Source organism: Haliaeetus albicilla, chromosome 25, assembly GCF_947461875.1.
Source record: "Haliaeetus albicilla chromosome 25, bHalAlb1.1, whole genome shotgun sequence".
NCBI classification, from domain to species: Eukaryota; Metazoa; Chordata; class Aves; order Accipitriformes; family Accipitridae; genus Haliaeetus; species Haliaeetus albicilla.
The window spans coordinates 1,349,285-1,373,094 of NC_091507.1; positions in this window are offsets into that span (position 1 = coordinate 1,349,285).

The window sequence follows — 23,810 nt, forward strand, 5'->3', positions numbered from 1 at the left end:
GCAGAAGGGAATTTGTCTCCAAAACCTGTACTTGTTAATAGCAGTCCTTGAAGGATCCCTTTGCAATTTATCAGGAAACACTATATACTGGTGGTGTAGGCTGCTCTGGACTGCCTGCACACACTGCTCTTTTCGGATTCTCTGCTTTTGGGAAAACAGACCATTATATGTTTCTCAGGTGGTCCATAATTTACTCTGCCACTAAGGCAATAAAGAGGCATAATACTAAAAAAAAACCCAAAAAACAAACAAGAAACCAGCAAGAGTTTATACCTTGAGACTTCAAGGTCAAGCTTCTCATTGCAGGGTAGGAAACAAAAGGTTATAGGTTAAACAAATACAAACACTCAGAATTGTTTCTAAGCAACAGTTTATTCTTCTCGGTGATCATTTTCTCTTACCTCATAGTCGCAGGATGCATCTTGGCCAGAAAAACTGGAGGTTTAGTACTAATGGCAAGAACCTCTCTTCTGAACGGTGCCCTCAGTTCTTATTTTAGGGTTTCCTGCAGGGCAGCCACCTCAGCCTCTTCTCTTCTCTCTGTTTTATTATTTAGATTTGGAATATTAATGCAAATGTATTTGATGGCTCTGCCAGGATGCTTGCATTTTAGTTCTTCACTCAAAGATTATATCACTCCAGGGCTCATCCCTGAAAGAGCAGGAGGTATATGGGCTGTGAAAATAATATGAAGGCTCTTGCTGGAGGTGGCTATGGGCTGTTACCCCATCTGCTTTAGCCTTTCTATCTTGCTGCTGATGCACTCACATCAGTTGTTATACAGGCTGCTGGTTATAAATGTCTTCAGGTAACCTTACAAGTTCTGTTATGTTATTAGTTTTCTACACAGAATGCAGCTGGGCATGGATGCTAGGTTATCAGTTACTCTGAGCACGTCTGTAAGAGGGCAGGCATCCTCTGCTCTCCTCAACTGTTTCATGGGATCCTGTGGCATGACAACTCATTTGCTTTAGTATTTAGCCTCCGCAATCCAGTTTCTCATCCAAGAACAAGACAAAACCCTCGAAATCCAGGGAGCAGTAGCTGAGGCCAAAGACTTCTGGGAAAAAAGGGTTACCCTGGAATTTGTTGCAGAGGTGCTCGTTCAAGCCATGTTTGCCCTTTCTGATCCCTTGGTCTGTCTTTTCATTCCCAGGCTCTACACGTGCACCAATGGCCAGGTTGGTGCTCTTGGAGGAAGAACCTGTGTCCCATTGCTGTGGAGATAATTGCCCTTGCAGTTCTGAAAACAAGGAGGACTGCAGTAACTAACTTTTCTGTACCTTCCAAGTACTTTTCTCAAAATGGAAGCTAGATGAAAACTCTCTGTCTCTACAAGAAACCTTTCTACTGGGACATTAGAAAAGCTGTGGCAAGCTGGAAAAGTGATGTCAGGAATACAAGTTTTAATACTTTTTACTGTATGGATGATGGAGCCCTGGCACAGGCTGCTCGGCGAAGTTTTGGGGTCTCCACCCTTGGAGATATTCAAAAGCATCTGGACACTGTCCTGGGCAGCCAGGTCTAGGTGGCTCTGCTTGAGCAGACGGGTCGACCACGTCCAGAGATCCATTCCATTCTGCCATTCTGTTCAAGTCACTTCTCTGCCTGATGCAAACCAGGACTTACCATGAGGCTCTCACCCCTATTTCCCGAGCCTCATACCCAAGTTTTCCAGTGTCTCCTCTCCTCCTGGCCTTGTTAAACTCTGTACCAACTTCTAGTATTTGTGGAAGGTGGGACCACTATGCAGATGAGCACCCTAATCATAAAACTGTTGACCGTTAGGAGGTCGATAGTATACCTTCTCCACCAGCATCTGAATAGAAACTCCAACTTATCAAACGTAGCTGATGCACTTCTGTGAGAAATCCTGGCTTCAAGTGGTTCACATTTCACCTTTCACCTGACCAGAAAAACTTCCAGTAAACTCTACTCCTAAATAGTTTAAAATGTGTCATTTTTCAGGGGTTTCCTACTTGTCTTTGGAGACTATTCTGTGGGTAAATAAACCTCAGTATTAGGAAAACTTCCTTCATATCAAGCCTGTTTCCCTTTCCAGGATTTCACCTCATTAGTCCAGGATCTACTTCTCTGTCCCTTCTTAGCCCTCTCACCCTGCATATGAATCTTCATCTGTGAAGTCACAGGGCAAAGGATAACCTACATTAAAGGGGACTCCAGCAAAGTCGTGAGACAATGTCCATTCCCCAAAAGAAAAAAAGGAAGAGGGAGAAAGAAAAAGGGGCCTACTGTGTGGCAAAAGCAATTTCTAGAAAAAAATAATGACTGAAACTTGCCAAGGTATTGAATGGGAAGACTAATAGTGAATTCAGCTATTGAATGACAAGTAAAGTTATATTTCCCTGGAAGGGTATACTCTGAGAAGCCAAAAGAGGAGCTGAAAATCAACACTGTATATTAATGGTACAGAAGATTGTAAGTCTTAAGAAGAACAACTGTGTGCTCAAGAATTTGAACTTTCCAGTGCCAAATAGAGCTGACAAGGTAGGATGAATTGTACAAGCAAATGTAGAGCTGTACAAGCTTGGGTTATTAACCAATGTCCTAATAAGAGACTGGAACAACCACAGTAAGAACCTGCAAACGTCTGTGAGGGTTTTTTTTCCCAGTGTAAACGCAACAAGCTACACGGCTGTGCTATACATTAGCGGTCAGGTACTGACAAAACACCAAACCATTGTTGCTATGGTAAACGTGTTGTCAAATCTGGTTTCAGGCATCTATGCAAGAACTATCAACGTGGCTCCTTTTCTGTCACATTAAAGCTAGCCTTGAGGGTGGCTTTTAAGCTATATTGAAGAGCATCATGGCTGATAACTGATAGTTAATAAGTCATTAAGCAAACAGTTTTACAGTCAGTCTCTGTCTATTACAGCAAGCAGCACATGCTGGGAGAGTATGTAGCATCTTGGGCACCCACACTTTCTCAGGTATGTACACAATTATTCTTGATCTTAAAATATAAGTAATTAGCAAGGATGAGCACAGCCTTCACTGGTGAAAATCAGTAGCACTCTGCATCTGCTGAGGTTCAGTACATCCTCACCATATTTTCTGTTTTAACTTCTACACCATATGCAAAATTCAAAGACAAATGCCCACTAAAAAGGAGAAGAAAAATTATTGCTCTGCAGGACACATGTACTGGGTGTACTCTCCTCTGAATGATCCTTCTGCTATGAGGAAGGCTTTTATATATTGGATGTGGTGAAGCAGGGATAAAGGATATTCCCTTTCGTCCAGCACAACACTCCCTTGTAGCCATGTCTGAGGATAAGGGTGACCTAGGCGCTCTCTCCCATCTCAGGGGATTAAAATCCTTCAGCTTTATCTCTTTGGGTATATGAGCTAGTGTGTGACAGAAGATGAGGAGTGAAGGGAGGAAAGGGATTATGACTTGCTTCATACCTGCCCTTCATCACAGGAACAAGGTGTTAAATCTGGATGAACTTAAGTGGGATTTCAAAATATGACATTTGGCTTTTTGGTCTATAATAAGTGAACTTTGATAGTAGGAATTAATATTCTCCTGTTAGGCATCTCTCAAAATATCATCCAAGGGTTGTCATTCAGCTCTATTTGGAGGGGAGATTGACACACATTTGGGAAAACAGAGGATCCCAGAGGATCCAGATAGGTTTTGAAGATGGTCCCCATTATTTTGGCCATTGTTTGGAAGGGAGAACGCAACTTGTAGCAGGTGAATACAAGGAATCCTGCTTAATAAGATACACATTAATATTTTGAATTCTGGAGCATATACAATATCCTGCTAAACCTTCTCATGAAAGTACAATAAAATTTCTATTTAGGGAAATGCAACAATTAAGGGAAAGAGCAATTAATGGAGAAAGAAACTAAAGAGCTGGCCTCACAGCCACACCAAGGAGGTCAATGTCTTCTGAAATGGCATGCAAAACACTGCATTCACAGACAGTCCCACTGTGTTCAAAGGGTTTATTTGAAGACCCGCAAGTTAATTAGAGGAAAGTTGAAGTGCTGTCAGATAATGCTAAGCTTCATTAAATATTGGCTCCCTGGCAAAACCTAGGAGAGAGACATGATACATTTGTTTTAATTGCTTTATGCTTTTACTGCATCTTGGCCACCTTAAATATCAACCGCCTACACACATATAAATACCCAGGCATGAGGCAGAAGACAGTAGGGGAACGTCACTGTCTTGGCAGGGGTTATACTAAGCCAAAAAAGTCATTACTGAACTTATTTTTGTTTACATCAGACAGACAGACAATGTAACAGTGAAGTACCCTCCAGGTCTTTCACAGAGTTAGGAAGTGAGACATCTGAATTGTGACAAGCAGAGTTAAGCAGAATGAATTTTTCCTCCAACTTGAATAAAATTAACTGATCTTACTTTCTTTAGGCTTATTGGAACTTTTTTTTTTTTCTCTGTACAAACCATTCTCTGCTATGTGAATAAAACTTTGGGACTTTGGAGAATCCAACAGGATTTAGATGAAATTTGTAGTATGTGGGCAAATGTGGATGCCTGCTGAAGACTAAAGAGGGTAGCAGAAGGATAACAGGGCATGAACTCAGAACAGTCATAGGATCAGAAAAAAGTCATTCAGTGCAATGGTTTTTAGGACTCTCAGATCCATAAATCCATTCCCATGGCTATTTCTACAGCATACAGATACAGTAATTAGGAAGAGCAAATCGTTTCTGAGCAAGCTGCAGTACACTACAGAGAGGCTTACTGAAAAGTATTTAAGGGTCTGCAGATCAAAAAAAGGTTGCAAACCACATATTTGGTCCAGGCTAACAAGCGAAGCAAGAGTGCATGAGCGTCTGGGGTCTTTTACTCATTTGTGGCTGCAATTCCGAGCTGACCAACCATATACACACACTGCACTCAGTCCCGATGGAGAAATATCCCCTTACTAAGATGCTCCTCTGATTTGCAAAGTAAATCTTTGTGGGATATCATGCATTGTTTTTAGAAAGAGAATAAATTTTAAATCTACAAAAGAACTTCTATGGTCATGTATCAGTATGAACTATATTGAATGTTTACTCAACAACTCCTGCATGAAAAATCTTGACTTGGTTTCACTAAATCATCCTTTCCAGAGAGTTTTGAAATACAGGGGGACAATTTTCAAATGACAGGGAATCTGCCACATTTCTAGCTGAGTTGTTGCAATGCCTCACTGATGATTAATTGCACTTCAATTTCAAGTAGAATTTGCCTAGCTTCTGCTTTCAGAAGAATGTGTTTTCCCAAGGCCCTCTGCCCCCACCCTTTCCAGAAACTGCCAATTACTCATTTTAGTAACCGATGCAAAATATTTATTCAAGATGCTGGGATTTGGAGAGGGCAAGGAGCAATCAATACTGTGTGTTTTGGGAGGAAAGTGATCTCTGACCTCAGGGATGGTGCAGCAAATTGCAGCCTCAGCTCTGAAACCTTCCCAGGTAAACTATACCATAGCAAAGTTGCAAGTCGCAGCTTTGATTTTTTTTTTCTATTTACAGCTCTGCCCAGCCTTGCCTTTATCAATAAACATCATTAAGGATTGTGTGCAAATCCTGTCAGTCAGTCAGAATGAGAAAACCTTCTTTGACAGATATTTAGATACAGGAGAGCAAGGAAAACAACCCCCCTTTCTGATGATTTCTGTGGAATTTGTCTAAAGTATATAGCATTTGCTTACAAACCTCTGGTCATCGCCATCTAATTTTCCTGCCAGGTATGGCTCTGTTACTCTTTCTGGTTTTACATGCAGGAAACACCAAGACTACTGCTTTGAATCAGGCGTCTCAAAGAGAGTTCATCCCTGATCAGCAGCACATACCGAAGCAGCCTCCTGCAACCCTGTCCCTGTGGGGACATGGAGAGGCCACGCAGCCCAGAGCATCCCAGGCAGGTTCCTGCAGCTGGGTCCCTTCCAGAGCACTGCTGAGAGGTGGTGCAGACAAAGCCACTGAGTTTTATATATAAAGCGGCTTTTTTTGGGGCTCTGTTGGCAAAGACCACTGACTGCACGACTTTAGGGTGACAGGGTTACTCAGACTTCCCCCCTCTCCCAGGGAAATAGCAAGAGGAGAGGGAGGACATGGTCTTCTGGATGTCCGACTCATTCACCCGCCAGGCTAAAGAGCAGGAAAGTAGGGAAGCTTCTGGAAAGAGGTTGTCCCAAGGAAGACTGGATCATATTGCATATGTACAAAGTTAAGCTGACAAAATTACACCGGTGCTTTTGTTCTGAGGGATACATTTTGTAATTCACTGCTAATTTAATGGCTAGTGTCCATCCACAGGACAGTGTTTTATCAGGATTACATTACCCTGTGGAAGTGGGGGTCAGGGAAAAAGGAGGCTTTATTTTCCAAGGAAAGCCAGAGATCTCTTCATATCCCTAGTCAAAGCACCAAAGGATCCTTGCATCCAGAGCAGCAGAGCTATGGCAGCGCACACATTCCCGTGGGTGCAGGGACACGCACACGCGCGCTCCTGCCAGGCGAGGAGCCGTCCTCTCCCTGCCTGTGCAGTGCCCACGGACTTCTTCCCCACTGGTAATGGGGAGGGTGGCCTGGGTCCCGCGGCTCACGGTGGCATGGAAACACTGTGCACAGAGAGGGCTCGGGACTGGGCTCTCTGCTGGAAGCTTTTCATGCCAGCCTTAAAAAGCAAAAGTGGACTCTGGAGGGCAAGCCTGACCAGCTCTGCCATCCAGCTCCCAGAGGGGACCTGTGTTTTTCAAGCTACACCAAGGACTGACCTGCAGTCCAACTAGAAAAGTTACCCCTACTTCTTGATCTGGGGATGGCGTTTTTCACTCTAAACGACTGTGAGCTTCTCGCTTGCCTCGTTACGCTGTCGTCATTATCAATGACAATCTGCCCTTCAATAATCCCCAGTGAAAGTGCACGTACAGCTGCTTGCCTTATTAAGTGGATGAATCCATGTGTGAATTAATTCAGCTGCGTATTAGTCAGAAAATTTTGGCAAAGAATACTGCACTTGGAGTTGTCTGAATCTCTTTCCTTTTTTTGGTCTGTTTTGGTCTTCTCTTCCCTGTCACGAAAGCACGTCAGGTGGAAGTAGGTACATGTTGTGTAATTCTTGCTTAAAGAATAAAATGTGGGGGTTTTTCAGTTTCCCAGGTGACGAATGCCTTGTGACACACACTGTGACACCCCAGGCAAGACACCATCGGCCAGGGAGATGAGTGAAACCCCCTTTGCCGGTTCAGGGAACTTAACCTGGAAACATAGAACAAACATGGTTTTCCTGACATTTCAGGCAGATGGGGGGTGGCATGGGTGTTTGCACCAAATAAGTCATCTGAAGCTTGGGAATCTAGGATAATAACTTCTTCTGCGTTTAGGCTTTTTTCCTGGGAGTTATGTTTTTTATACATTCTGTGGTGTCCCTGATGCTTATTGGCTGGTGAAGATCTCAAAGAAAAGTTTTCTTGTAGACCTCTACGTATGTACACAGAAGAGGTTTGTTTAAGGGTATTATATTGTAAAAAAGAATAGTGTAGATTATTTGTTATCAAGATGAGTCTAACAAGACAAGAATATTCTACTTATATACTGGAAAACAGGAAGATATGGACAATACCTTGTAAAGGACCTTGTAACTGTCTCCTGTGTGTCCCTTCTCACTCTCAACCTGAGTTGCCTGCCTCTACCAGGTTGGGGACAGCCCTTGAAATCTCCACCGAGGGCTGCTGTGCAGGCACATACACGTCCTGCTGCTGCTGCATCCGTCCCGTTCCAGCACGTGCTGGTGCCCGTCTTCGTGCTGGAGTGTGCACTGCCGGCACTTGGCAGAGGATGAAAATAAGGCTCTGGAAGATTTTGGCAAAGGTTTTCTCCAGGGTAAGACCTGCCTTGTGTTCGATATGAGAAGTTACTCCCGGGCTTTTTTGTTTAAAAGGATTGAATGTCTCTAGCTAGACAGCAGGTAACTTTATCCATGGACAATTTAGCAGATGCCACCATCTAGTGCCTTCTCCCCCTTTCCCCTCCCACACCATCCATTTTGTAGTCTGCCACGATGGTTTCTTTGGCACATGAAGCCATAGAATGTCTTCAAAAGTACCTGGTGATATGCACTGAATTTGAAACCAAGTTTTCTATTTTTGTGTAGTCATTTTAAAGATAGATTTTTTTTTTTTGAACCACCACACAAAGGATAACCTTCCTGGTTTTTTTTTTCCCTAACTTTGTTTAAATTCAGAAAATTCCTTTTCTATCTTTTCCTCATCTATTTAAACAATCACAGCAGGCTAATGCTTTGTGAGCCTGTGTTCATTAGAGATAACGTTTTATTAGATAACCTTGAATCAAGTTGCATCCAAGGTCATGGGTGAATGCAGCTTATGTCTCCATCTCAGTTCCCATCTTGCGAAAATACCAGCAGTGAAAAACAGGAGAAAATGAGAGTGTCTCAGGGCAGCGTGCTTTGCTACCTGACTTTTTAGATGCCCAACCACCAGAATGGGGTCTACTACTCCATAAAGCAGAAGAGTGGAAAAATGAGGGGTCTCAGAGCAAGATAGTCAGGAACTAGTATGTTGAACAATGAGACATTTAATATTGCTACTCAGAAATATAGAGAACCGAAATAGGTCTTAAATCCCAACCTACTGTGGGATGTAGGCACCTACCTCTTGGCCACAAGCCCCTGCCTGGCAGTTTCACATTGAACCCACCCCTCCACTCCTCCCTTTTCCACAGATAAATGCTTAGCCAAATTTGCCGTAAGAACTCAGTTGGATCATCAGGACTTAATCTTTATCTCCAAGGCAAGAGGAAAAAGGGTATTCGGGTTGTTGATTTAAGGGTATTCCGGTTAATCAGGGTATTGGATGTTTTTTGGTTTGTTTGGTTTGGTTTTGTTGGTGGTTTTTAGGTTTTTTTCTTCCCTCCAACCAGAGTGTCCTAATCATAAAGCTACAGGCTGTTTTGCAATCTGAGACGTGCTTTGGATGTGAGGGAGATAGGCCTGTTGAAACTCTTCCATGCTGAGCAAGCCTTAGCAGGTATGTGATCTAGTAGCTAGACGGCTGGGTTTGGAGGGGGAAGATATAGGCTGAGTCAGGAGAGCACAGCTCCCGCACGCTGGCCCTGACGCTTGATGGTCCCAGCGCTGTGCTGTGTGTATGTATGTGCGCTTGCAGGCTTTCGGCACTGGATGAGACGGGTTTTAAAGGATCACGGCTTTGGATTTAGGCAAGATTTAAGTAGTAAAAGCCTTCTGTGGCTCTGTTCCCAAGTCATTTGGAGTAATTAGCTGCCTATTCTCTAGGGAAAATGAAGAGCAGAAGAGGATATATGTAGAAGGTCAGCAGTTTCCCATTCATCACTCTCAGTATGTAGATGTAAGAAGAGCTAAGCACCATTCCCTCTCTTCATTTCCCTGAATGCTAATCTCATCTGCAGACTCTCTTAGTCTCTACTGCGCTTCCAAAATTTTGCTGGGACCACACCCCAGGGGAAGTCCCCTGCATTTTCAAACATAGTTCTCTTATTGCCAAGTGCTCCCAGTATAGTCATTGTCTGCAGTAGACATATGGCCCATCATCTGACATAGGCACATGGAGCTTCATACACGAGCCATCTGGAGAACACCAGTACTACAGAAGTAAGAGCTGCAGCCACAAGAAAGGCGTGCTCCCCTCTGAGAGGTCCTTTACAGAGAACAGAACATCTCTGCTCTGGTGCAGCTGGATTGGCTTCAACCACGTTGCACAATTCACACTTGTGCAAAAGGAAAAAAGGGGAGGTGAAACCCAACATTTCTTCAAATTAATCTTTTACTCTTTCCTGTTGGAAATATTCATTTAGCCTGAACAAACCCCCAAAATCATGATGAGAATTTTGAAATGTTTCTTTCTAATGCTTATAGCTATTGGCCTTCCTTGTCCAGTATATCCCAAGGCCTTAACTTTAATCCAAAGATGCTGTTATGTTTCAGAAATGAATCAGCCAAGGCACTTCCAGGTTGAATTTTTATCAGTCGGTAAGCCAAGTTGTCCTTTCAAAATTATTTTAATCAAGGTACCCTAGACTGAACATTAATATAAGTACTCCTGTGCAAGTATGACCATTATTCTAGAAGAGTCTCAAGTAAATGTAATAAAATGTCCTTCCAACTCCTTTCTCAGGCCTTAAGTAAACTCTTCTACATTGTGAATGCAGGTGATTGAGGAATGGGGAGGGCAAAAAATAGAAATAAATTTCCTAAATAAAACTTAAGTAGGAAGTTTGCATTGTTTCAGGTTATTTTAAAGGACTGCTCTATATTAAAGCACTGGAAAGCATATCAAGTTGATAAATCACAAAGCCCGAGTTGATTAGAAAGTGTTTTGATGCCGTAAAAATTCATTGCCTGCTAAAGAACATGCAGTTTTTATAGGCTTCTGGATTAAGATGGAAGAAAATACCAGTCATTGAACCTGTTATTTAAATGATTTTACTATAATATTAATCTCATTCTAATTTACAGTGTGATATTCCTTCAGATGTAATAATGACTTGCAGATATTTTAACACCATGAGTTTTAGATGACTGCATCAAACTGCCATTAATTACATTGAGATGTTACTTATATTAAAAGGACTTTTTAGAAAGGCTTTGTAGGTTTCATGAAAGCTAAAATACCTCAAGAATTATTGAGAGCTCTCTTGGCAACAGCTGAATTCACAGCTGGAAGAAAAGGCTGTAAACGGGTCTAGTTTGTCCTCCTGTGCATCTGTGACCAACATCAATGCTCGAGTAGAGCACGTGTGCTCTGTCCATCACCACTGAAGTCCAGGGCATCGACGAGTGCCCTGAAATGGCAATTGAAGTTGATCTACATGGGAGATCACTACATCTACACAGGAGACCCACTGAAGCCTTGAATTCGGATCTGCACTCAAATAAAAAAAACTTCAGCGTGCTGTCTGTCCTTCCCCTGGAAAACCAAATGTGGCAGAACACTGCTCCTCTCATTCCTTGCTACTGCCAGAGAAGGCTTTCTTCCATCCAAAATTGGAATGATAACTTAAAAAAAAAAAATCATTCTCATCAGTAAAAATGTATTTCCATTCGATAAACAAGTGTTTTTTGGTAGTTTCAAATTAGTTTAAGTTTAAAATTAAAATGTTTGCTATAATTGATCTGTAGCAGCTTTGAAAGGAAAAACCATTTAAACCCAAAACTGAGACTCTTATTTTGAGAGCTTCAATTCTCCTTTCTCATTGTTCTCCTATGAAACTAGAAGTCAGCGAAAAGTGACACTTTCCTAAGAAACTTTGGTTTCCACAAGTCGCAGTGAAAGGTTAGAGCGAGTTTTTCTTAAAACCTCTTAGTTTTCCCCATAGATTGCGTTGCAATACCTGTGTCAGGACATACGTGCAACCAGAATTGTAAGCTGTCTCCTCAAAACCTGCTGCCAGTGGAGAGGAGAGAGAGATTTGTCTCCCCTGATCTGACCCCTGGTGCCCCTCGTCCCTGCACCCGTCACCGCAGTTTGCTGGGGGAAGGGATGCAGTGAAAACTCCTGCTGTTTTATGGAAACAGGTACTCCCTTTCCCAAGAGCCCTCTAAATCATTTTGAAACCCTTATTCTTAATCTCAATAAGACTTTTATTACTAGGCCTACTTATTCCAGCAAAGTAAGTGGTTAAGTACTTGTTTACAACTGCACATTGATTACTCCATTATAGCTGTACAATAAAACTGAAGGATATATGCAACTTAGCTCTTTCTGTTACTTGGGATTCTCTCATTTATTACATTCAATGGTCTGGAGAAGGTACATGCCCCTGTTGGGAACCAATTTCTTCAGTCACCCCTTTAATTTTTATCCTTTTTGGAGAATGAATGTGTTCAGACAATGACACTACCGGCGGTCACAGGTTGATCAGAAGACCATCTTGTGCTGATAATTTTCAAGGGTTACTGAGTTAATAGTGGGTCTTTGTGACCCAGCTCTTGGTGGTTTTTCTATAGTGTAATTCCACCTGGGAGGCAGCTGAAAATGATTCTTAGATTGTTATGTTGTAGCCCATCGACAATCCAGTACAGACTATAGAAGGAATCAAGTTCTGCCTTCTTGGTACTTATGGCCAATATCTGTTGTGCTGACAATCAGGTCAATAAACTGATGTGACAGGCAGATTGTGACCCAGTCTCTCAAGAGTTCTTCCCTCTTAATTAAAAGCCAGGGCTGCTATAAATGTGTGCCAAAGTGATAAGTGTGTACCTGTGTGCATGAGTACACGCGCGTGCACGCATCAGTGGCATCCTCTTCTCATCTCAGCTAAAGCTTATTTTGCAGCTGTCATGAATGTTGACTTAAAACCACAGGTGAAGAAATTGGGAAAGATTTGAGCTATTGCACAATGAAGGGGTGTGATAATTTAATGACCTGGGATTCATGTGACGTGATATACTGCTAATAAGAGAACTTATTGGAAAAATAAGCATCCTTATATTTTATAAACACTGCACATTGTTGTTGGAGAATAAATGAGTTTCCTACCCCTCAAGCTGCCTCTCCAACTTCTACTATATAATGCCTTGTTCTCAATATACTCCATTCCTCTTATCACTGTCAAATAACATGAGGCCCCTCTGGCTTTTCCTGGACTGCTTTTGTAATGGAGTTTTACAAATTAGTTTATAGCTTTCTGTTCTGATTTTTCTTCACTTCTCTGGTCATACTTCTTTTAATTCAGCTCTGAGCAGTTTTTAGAGCTTGTGTGTTAAAGTAGAAAGTATAACCTCAGAAAGGAATTTTTTAAACTACTTGGTTGTATTCCCATTTAAGATATGAAATAAACTTAGAGTCATAACACATAACAAGTGTTCCAAATAGTGGTTAAGGTTCATTGGAAGGTATAAAAAAGCATTAATAAATATGTTCATAACTAGATTAACTCTGTCAGCCCCACCTGGAAGAACACTCATGGCAGAATTACAAATTTGTTTTCCAGATTATTGGCATCTTGCTTGGACTTCAAAGACTTTTATGTGTGTAGGGAAAAAATGGAGATTAAATTATCAGTAATTACAACTGGTGCTAGAATGGAAATTATTTTGTCACCCACAACACTTCAAGGTTTTTGGAGCTTATTTGTTCTGTGCTGAGCCTCAAATACTAGTGAGGAATTGGCTCATCCCACAGAGGTTAGGCTTTTATGTCAGGAAAAAAAAAATTGCTGGTATGATTTGGCAAATTCAGGTGCTACAACAATAAGCAGAAAATGTTCAAAAATAATGATGTGCCTAAAGAATGGAAATTAAAACAATTCTAAAAGGAGAAAAGTAGATACATAAAATCAGGGATACCCAACATTTTGAAGAAATTAAAAAGAAGAAAATATATATTTAGGCAGAAATCTTATCCCTCCTTCTTAAGTTCAGCTTTTAATATGGGTGATGACATCTACAGATGAGAACCTCTGCATGAAAACAAGTTCAAGTAGAGAGGAATGAAAATGGATGCTGCTCCTCTCTTTCATTATCTCAATCAACAGTGAGAAACATTTTTATAAGGTAAGTGGATATGAACAAGCCATTTCTTTTTGGTCTAAAAAGGTAAAAAACATTCTTATTGACTATTTGGCATTCTGAACATTTCTTTTAATCTATTGCTCGTAAACAACCCTGGCTCATCATAGTCTCATGCCTCTATTAATATATTCATCCTGTAATCACCACTTAGTGTAAGTATAGCTAGGTTGATGTATGCTTCCTCTAGAAGGTAAAAGAAAACTGTTAAACTACTCATACTCTTGACTAATGGTTCTCATATGCCATTTCCTGCATTATCTCATGTTAAATATTATCTTTTGGTCTACTGAAGGAGAAAGGCTACATTTGTTTCCCCTGAGCTCCAGAAGAATGAATCAACAGCTGTAAATTAGGGGATTCACAATCAAGACTTCAGTCTAAGTCTCCTGCATCTCAGAAACACAGCGCGCAGTGGGGCCAGACTCTGGCCCAGAGAGCGGATAGATAGACAGCGAAACCTCTGTATAGGTACAGGTGAGAACCATGGAGACACATCTCATATGTGTATATGAGATGGTTTTCAAGGGGAGGCAGTAAGAGGGCAGAGAAGGGACTAGTCATTGTAAGTCTCCTGGTATCCCCACGACACTCCCACCTCTGAAGGTCATTTTTGTTGGGTGCACTTTGTTGGCCAACAGAAGCCAGCAGATGGAAAATTTGCCTGCACCTGAGGGCTCAGCCGTTTTTCTACAACCAGATTCAGAAATCAGCAACTAATTCATCTACTTGGCCAGGAGAGACCTTGCTGCTAGAGGACATGCTTGTTACATGAGAGGTTATTCCAGCTTCCATGTCCGTGCTGCATCACGAACAGCGTCCCCTCTGGTGTAGGGAGCACAAGGAGCGCTCCCGGACTCCTGCCCTAGTACTTCGTTTGTCCAGTCAGTGGAGCTGCCAAGGCTGACGTGTCATCATGGCCAGAGCACGCTGTCAGAGCAAATTCAAAATGCTTTTATTGGGCTATGAAAACGTTGGTTGATAGTGGAAGTGATGTATGATCATGGTGCATAGCAAACACAATGCATACAGGCAGAGCTTTTCATGGGTGAAGGAGTTCATTTATATTATGATCTTCAACCGAGTGATTCAGGAGATGGAATGTAGTGATGGGTGAATGAGGCATGTTTATACAGCAAGGGATTGCCATGCCCTGCACGTCGCTCTTGATGGTGCTATTCAGTACAGTTACAGCGGTCAGGTTTTAGAAGGAAAAGAGAGAGGAATGTGTGGTAGCCTGGAACTAGCCAAGGGCTAGCCTTGCTGCAGTAAAAAGAGAGGAACAAACCCTGAGCTTTGAGAAAAGGGATGGAAACCTTCGAATCTACATACAACAGGTTTCTACTTCTTCAATTAATATGATCCAAGACAGGAGCAAGAATTTTAATTATCTTTTAACCTGTGTTAAGGAACTGCAGCTGTTACAAATAAAAACTATTGCTTGTGATTCAATTTCATTTTGGGGCCTGTGGGATTCTTTACCTTTCAGACAAAGTTCAGTGCATACCAAAGAAACAGAGGGTTTCTCCACCAAAAAGAACGAGAGGTAATTGCTCTTGCACAGAGCATTTCCATGTATCAGCACGTAGGTCTTCTCTCCGATTATGAAACTACTGAGTGGGACTCTCTCCTTCTCCTGCAAACTGGATCTCAACAAGCTTCTCAATGAAAGGCTAGTTTCATTTTCTAGCTTTTTTATGAAAAAGTTAACTTATTTGCAAAATAGAAATGTTTTCTGCCAAGAAGACATTCTGGCAAAATGCTTCACGAACATTGCAGACCACACACTTTTAGTTTTAAACATAACCTTTTTTGGAGGCATACACTTTAACAAAAGCAATCCAGCTTCCTTTTGTTGATCTGTATCAAACAGTAACGGGATTTCTCAAACACCTTACTAGAAAAGATTCAGTCATGCATATTTCCATCTCCTAGCTTCACCTTTCAGCATATTCAGCCTTTTAATCCCCCTTCCTCATTCAATGTGCACACTAGTTATGTCACCTGATTCTGCATCTTTATTGACTTTTACATCACTCACCCATAAATCACTGATTATTGTTGCACTGTTTGGATCTCTGCCGAGGTCCTCAGACCATGGGCATCATTTAGCCTGAAGGTATACATGCACCTAGACAAACTCTCTAGACAACCACCAGCGTATCCTAAAGACAGGCACACTGGCTGCGAGAGGAGGGGGAAGAAGTGATGCAAAAGGAAAAAGGTGTTTGCATTTTGCAGCTGAAGTTAGTTGTAAATTGTATTGTAAACTTTCATGGAGAACTCAATCTAGCCTGAAGGTTTTTATCTTCACAATTCCAAACAATTTGTTCCATTGACTACATTAAAAGGGCAAAAGGGATTATAACTGGTATCATTTCAGGGGTTATTGGAGCACTGCATTTCTTCTGTTATCTGCTCCTTGCAGGATAAGTGCTAGTATGTGGTGGCTGGAGGGAACTTTTTTCCCACAGGTCAGTACTCAGCAGCACCAACCCACCACCCCAGTTCTTTGTAGACTGGCAGCAAATGGCCTCCAGCTCCTACCAGGAGAGCATCTTTATTTTTATTCACCACCCACAGGGAGACAATGCATTCTGCCTTCATTAGTTTCACACTGATTCTTCTTGCCTTCTCTCTCACCCTTCTCTCAACAACACAGGAAGTCTTAATGGTAAAGAAAAAGCCAAGATTTATTTGCCAAAACTGAAAGGCAAACTATTTTGGGGGGGGGGGGGGGGGGGATTGTATATGAAGCTGCTTTTGCGCAAGTTTGAGAATCTTGCCTCAGAGCAAGGTACTTCACTGTCTCTTACCCACGGTGTCTTTAGTACATACTAGCTGTGAAAGTTGTGAGTGAGAGTTTGTAGAATGTTTCCAGCTTTCCAGGTGGCAGCCTAAGCCCTAAGTGCCTTCCCCTTTCTCTTTCTCCACCTCATAGACCTCTGAGTTTGGTTTAAATCTCTAAAGCTCGATGCCTAGGATAGTTACTTAATGAAGGAGGAGGATTTGAAGGAACACCTCCAGCACTCTGAAGGGGCCAAAAGCTGCTCTCTTGGACATGCCTATAAATCCCTGCCTTCTCCCTTCCTCACCCCTCAACACTTACTGAGTCCTTTGTCCCAAAGGAAAGCAATATAGAGAAAGTGTAAGCTGAATAGCAGAAGGTACATTTTTGTCAAAGGTGTGAACTGCAAAACCTGAAAGTCCTGACCATTTTACCCCTTCATTGCACTGGAATTTTTTTCTTTTTCATCTTAGACTGTTTCTCAGTTCTTTTCTCTGGCTTTGGAGGTAATGGGGAGTTAGAGGCAGACAGGCAGGTAGAGGCTGTACATTTTAAATCCACTCCAATGTGTTTTCCCATCTTTCCCCACTCCAAAGAAAAGGAGAGTTGGGTTTTTTGGTGGTTTTTTTTTTTTTTGTTAAGCAGAGATCACCTAAGAAAGTTTTTCTCTCAAAAGTTCATGCAAATTTAGTTCAATTTCAGTAAATCCCTATGCAAATATTCCTCTTTCAGGGTGGAAGTTATCCCAATGGACTTAGTTAAGTCACTTTCAAAATGTATGGTACTAAACTAAATTAATTCTACTTTAGGTCTGTCAGTATGGTAGGCAATCCAGTGGTACATCAGGGTATCCAAGCTTACTTGGGTGCTGGAAGATGTGTAATCATATCAATATGGAGCTCTGTCCCAGATGATTAGCTTCACTGAGAAACAGCATCCATTAGCACAGGGGGACTGCTGCAGGAGTGCAGCAATTTTGCTTCTGGTTTGTGAGCCTAGCTGAGGCATGCTGTGTGGCATCACTTTGGGCAGAGGGAGATGTGCCCCCTTAGCTCTGAGAAAGTCTCAACTGGTGTTTAATGAAGTTTAGCTCTGCAGTCCTCAAGCTCTGAAGATTTGCTTCTTTGCTGTAATTGCTTCATTTCCATAGTGGGGAATGAGGGCATCACCCCAGTATGATAATAGCTGGTTACACTCAGCCAGCTTAAATTCCAATTTAATTTTACACTCACTGCTAGTTTGGATCAGCTTTCCCAAATATTCCTCAAGCCCACTATGAAAAAAAAGAATTTTGTGTTCAAAGGAAGCAACTCTGCTTTAGACAAAGTAGCTGATACCTCCATCATATTGATCTTGGTACAGAGTGTGAATGAATCACAGGAAGGAATGAATAGAACAGCTCTGTGGGGACAGAGTACAGGACTGCCCTATAGTGTACCTACCTGATGAAAAATTAATAAGAACTAATGCTTTTTTTCCCCACTTTACTTGAACAGGTTTGGAATATGGCAATAACAAAGTCTTTCAGTCAAGCACCACAAGCACATGAACACGGTTACCCTGCTTGACATCTCCAGCTGGAGCTAAAAGGCAGACCTTTTGTTGACACTTTGTTCTGAACCAAAAAACTTTTTTTTTTTTTTTAACAAATGTTCTGTTAGAAGTATATAGAAGTTAAGTCTGAGAACATGTTTCCTTTTGAAACAGACTTGATCCTAGAACAGCAAAGCCGAAGTGCCCAGCTGCTTGGCAAGGTAACTGAAAGGCTGATGATGACTGGGAACCTCAATGCTCTCAGACCATCTGCTGGTCTGTGGGGACCTCCATCCTACCTCCTGCCAGATACCTCACCAGTTGCCAGCTCAATAGGACACAGCCTGGGAGACCCAGGACGAACCATACAGAAACCCAGACGCTTTGGAAACCCTGCAGGGGAACTGGCAGGAAGGCAGCACATGGCTGTCTCCCAGTCCCATGGCATTTTTTGTAGGTGATGTAACTTCACACTATGATGTTCTGGAAAGCCTCCAGCGTGACTTCCCCATAGCGGGAGGATGCTGATGCCACGGTGACCCCTTCTGAGCTCCCGGGTAGCATCTCTGGGAGCAAGAAGTGCTGTTTGATGCCTGCACTTGCTTTGCTTTCTGCCTGTCCCAGCACTATGAGATGCAGCAGAGGGGGGCTGATGCTGTGCTGAGGGGAAGTCTTCTGGCTGTCTTCCTCATCAGTGCCAATCTACCTGTAGCTTGAAGCTAGCTGAGTGAGGGCTGAGAGACCTCCTCCCTGCCCTGGCCATTTACCTTGTTTAGATGGAGGATTAATCTTGCTCTGTTTTACTGCACCAACTGAGGGAAAACCATAGATTTGTAAACCCAGACCCCACAGAGATCAAGATTCTCCCCCTCCCTCACAGTATTGTCATAGATTTTAAAGAATAAATCAGTCAGACTTTTTATTTTTCTCCTACTTTTCTCAGTTCAAAAGTTACAAACTCAGCCTCATAATTCAAGAGCAATAAATGCATAAAAACTCGACATCCTCCAAGGAGCCTATGACCTACCCAGGGTGAGATGTTATTTTCTATTTCCCTTTGCCTAGTCTCCTGTGAAATGGATAGGCTTCATAAAAGGGCCACAAACTGCACTTTTTTTATTTGTCATTTGCTGCTTACGTTTTCACATAGTCTCCTTACTCTTTCTCCTTCTCAGTTGCTCTGACTTTCTATCCCAGATTATGCAAGGTTATGTTTCTCTTTCTTCTAGTAGGCTTTGTATTTTTAATTTTCTTTGTGTGATATGTTTGCTTGTATCCTTGGATTCCTCACCCCCTTCACCTCCTTACCTCTTATTCTTTCTGTCCTCTAGCATGTATATACAACTTTCTCTCCTCTCTTCTCTTCCATGTTTCTTGGTGTTTGCTCCAACATCACCGCTTGACTGGTCCTGTGGTCTTTGCTGTTCTGTCACAGGTTCCTCCACCATGACAACCCCTGGAGACACAACACCTACTGCTCTCCCACTGCCCAGCACCCCCAAAGGATGCTGTGGGAGGCTCCTGTCCCCAGGTGAGTCCCTGCAGGCACTCGTTCCCAAGTCATCAGCACTCAAAAAGAGAACAAATGTGGAGTATTTCTTCAGGTGCTCTGATTCATGCCTTCAGTCAAGGGCTTACTCTTCACCACCTGGTGAACTTAGTAACCAGTAATACCAGTATGAAAGAAGTTACAAACTTAGGAAGAATTGTGTCAAAAACCTCAGTGTGAGATGGTCTACAAGGGAAGGTGATATAAGGGCTAGGGTCTTCTCATAACACAGATCTTCTGGGCTTGGTATAATGACACATGCCCCCATTTTACTGCTGGAAATGGTGTCCTGGGAGTAGTATGCCAAGCATGGTGTCCTTCATTATCATTACAGACCTTTCCAAAAATCCTTGTTCTGCTGCTTCTTCCACTGCTTAAACACAAAGCTTTTCACTTGTACTGCATGCACACCAATCTTAATATTTTTGTTCCAGACCTCTACAAAGCCACCAATAAAACTGACTAATAGCTCAACAGAGCAGTATATTTTAGTGATGAATTAAGAGAGAGATGGCACAGTACAAAACACCACAGGACAAGTCTTTATAGGTATTTAGGAACATAACTCTGATGTGTTTCATCAGTGTTAGTTAGCTTACTTTCTGTATTATTTCACCCAGTCAAGTCACTTGCATCATTCTCAGAAAAAAAAAGATGGGAGCATGTGGATGTAACATAGTACTGCAACAGTGGACAGTGTTTGACAGTTCTTAGACTGAGAAGCCCAAATAACTTTTCTAGGAATCAAACATTGACTGTAAGGTATTGCTGGGACTGGATAGTAAATGCTATTGACTTCTTGGTATAGTGCAGGAATGAATTGAAATACCATCCTGTTGAAATTGAGGATCTTCCCAGCTGGTTTGACAGGAAGATGTACTCCTAATTACTCAGATTTTTGGAGGCTGCTTTCTGTATTGAAAATGCAAAGAGATTTTACATCTGTCCTGGCAAATTTCAGTCAGACTGTACTCAAAATGTATATCCAATATATACTGATTAATAGATGTTTGTTTATATTTTTATTATTAGCCATTGCCATGTATTAAAAAAGACTATAATACTATGTTATCTACACCAGTTTTATATCTTCTAAGAATAAAAAACTCCATGATTTGTTTTAGTGTAAGCTCTGGGACCTGCAGGGTAGAGCACAGACTGCGAGAGTGCAGAATGTAAAGAATCCTCAGCAAGTTTTCATTATGCGCATGGCCTGAATGCTGAGTGCAGTGATAAATGAACTGTGATTGAATTTCTTAATGAAGAGAGAGAATAATTTTAGAAACACAGAATAGTCTTCCCAGGTTGCTATCAATCCCATTGCACATGCAGGTCTATCAGTTTATTTTCTTCTTCATGCATCTTAAAAGCACAGGAAAAATCCGAGAAAATGAGCAAAGAGCGATAGAAAAAAGAGCAAATAAATTAAGATCTTTCATTATTTGTGAGGGGAAAGTCTTGGAAAATTCAAAGACAGAAGGAGGCAAAACTGCAATCCCCTGCAATACACCCTCTACTGCAAAGCTGGATAAAGAAGAGTAAAGAGAAAGCTGAGTTTAATCCAATGTAGCTGGTTTTCGCTGGGATAAAGTTAATTTTCTTCATAGTACCTGATATGGTGCTATGTTTTGGATCTGTGACCAAACCACTGTTGGTAACACAGGGATGTTTTGGTCACTGCTGAGCAGTGCTTGCACAGAGCCAAGGGCTGTTCTGCTCCTCACCCCACCCCACCAGCGAGGAGACTGGGGGGGCACAAGGAGTTGGGGGGGACACAGCCGGGACAGCTGACCCCAACTGACCAGAGGGATATTCCAGACCATAGGACGTCATGATCAGCGTGTAAAGCTGGGGGAAGAAGGAGGAAGGGTGGGATGTTCAGAGATACGGCATTTGTCTTCCCATGTCACTGTTACATGTGCTGGAGCCCTGCTTTCCTGGAGATGGCTGAACTCCTGCCTGCCCATGGGAAGCAGTGAATGAATTCCTTGGTTTGCTTTGCTTGCACATGCAGCTTTTGCTTTCCCTATTAAACTGTCTTTACCTCAACCCATGAGTTTTCTCACTTTTACCCTTCTGATTCTCTCCCCCATCCCACGGGGGGAGAGCGAGCGAGCGGCTGTGTGGGGCTGAGCTCCCCACAAGGGTTAAATCATGGCATCCAAGAAAATAAGAAAACAACTGTTCAGAGAATGGACAGGTTAGAAGTGATGGGAATGGATTTTGAAGCATGAAACATGGGTACTGTCCTTAGTGCACACCTGATACTTTTTATGGAGGTGATTATAGTTTGACATAATGACGTGACTAATTCCAGTGAGGGGAAGCCCACCATCATTTAGGAATGATGGGGACAGAAAGCAGCTTGCCCTCATCAGGCCAAAGTGAGCAACCCACAGGCAGGACAAAGTATAGCTTAACTGCCCTGGAAACCGGACAGCACCCTGACTGGAACTGGGGCTCATTAGCTCACACTTTTGGGGTTTGTTTTCTTCTTTTTCTTAAGGCTGAGGTTAAAATGTCAGCTGTTTTGCACTAGTACAGCAGTATGGGCAGGAGATCTCAGCTGTTCCTTGCTGTGTTGTGTTTGCGTGGCAAGGTTTTGGTAGTGGGGGGGCTAAAGGGCTGGTTTTTGTGAGAAGCTGCTAGAAGCTTCCCCTGTGTCCAACAGACCAATGCCAGCCAGCTCCAAGGTGGACCTGCTGCTGGTCAAGGCTGAGCCCATAAGCGACGGTGGTAGCACCTCTGGGAGAAAGTATTTAAGAAGGGGGAAAAGTTGCTGTGCAACAGCGGCAGGAGAGAGGAGTGAGAATGTGGGGGAGAAACAGCCCTGCAGACCCCCAGGTCAGTGAAGGAGGAGGAGGAGGAGATGCTCCAGGCGCCGGAGCAGAGATTCCCCTGCAGCCTGTGGGGAAGACCATGGTGAGGCAGGCTGTCCCACTGCAGCCCAGGGAGGTCCACGGGGGAGCAGATCTCCACCTGCAGCCCGGGGAGGACCCCACACCGGAGCAGTTTGTGAGGAACTGCAGCCCGTGGGAAGGACCCACACTGGAGAAGTTGGTGGAGGACTGTCTCCCACGGGAGACACCCCTCAGCGGAGCAGGACCAAGTGCGGAGTCCTCCTCCCCCTGAGGAGGAAGGAGCGGCAGAGACCAGGTATGACGGACTGACCCCAGCCCCTGTTCATCATCCCCGTGCGCTGCCGGGGGGAGGAGGTGGAGAACATCAGGAGCAAAGTTGAGCCTTGGGAAGAAGGGAGAGGTGGGGGGAAGGTGTTTTAAGATGTGGGTTTATTTCTTGTTACCCTACTCTGATTGGGTTGGTAATAAATTAAACTAATTTCCCCAAGTCGAGTCTGTTTTGCCTGTGATCGTAATTGCTGAGTGATCTCTCCCTCTCCTTATCTCAACCCACAAGCTTTTCATATTTCCTCTGCCCTGTCCTGCTGAGGAGGGGAGTGACAGAGCAGCTTTGGTGGGCACCCGACGTCCAGTCAGGGTCAACCCACCGCACTTGCAAATCGCAAACCCACAGATTTCCTCAGGACTCTCCTCCTCCCCAACTTGAGGAGGGGAGTCTTAACAGGAGGGTAAGTGGATCTCTGTGTCTTTCCACTTACAGAAAAAGGGCATTTGAGACATGTAAAGAGCGAGGGGATCACCAACTAGTATAAATGAAGAGAGCAGTCTTCCAAACAGCCCCAAAACCAAAAGCCCCAAAGAAAGCTGCAGACACCTGGCTTCCGTGCAGCTCGGTCAGTGACACTGCTGCAGGCATTTCATAATGCTCGTGGGCTCTTGGGTTATGTGAAAACTACTCCCCACCCCTGCAGTTCAACATATCTCCCTAACATGGCAGCTGTATGAGCATTATAATTGCTGCAATTCTTCAGGCTTATGCAGTATTAACACAGTGGTTCTTTTTTTTTCTAAATTAGACAGTCTCAGAGCTTATCTGCCCAGCTAACAGGCTACTAAATGATGACATTAACAAATTGCCCTCCTTCCACTCCTAGAATCAGCATTATCCACTAATTGCACAATAGCTTTTGCACAGCTGCCTTCAGCGTGTGCGTGCCAGGAGGTGCAAAAGCAGATTTCCCAGTGCAGCCCGAGGCCCAGGAGATGGCACTCTTTCATAGCTCTTGTGCACACCTGGGCTGTGCTACAGCTGCTAACACAGCAGTCGGAGTAAATAACTTTCCTTCAGAAGTGATAATTTTCTGGTAAAATGATCAGCAAATGGAATTCTACGAGTTCAGAAGTCTTAGTGGAAAAATACCAGAGGAGTCTGAAGCCTTACCTTCTGATGCCAGTGTATGAAAACTTTTCCCCGACTGACTGAATCAATTCCTTTACTAACTAGTGGTGTAG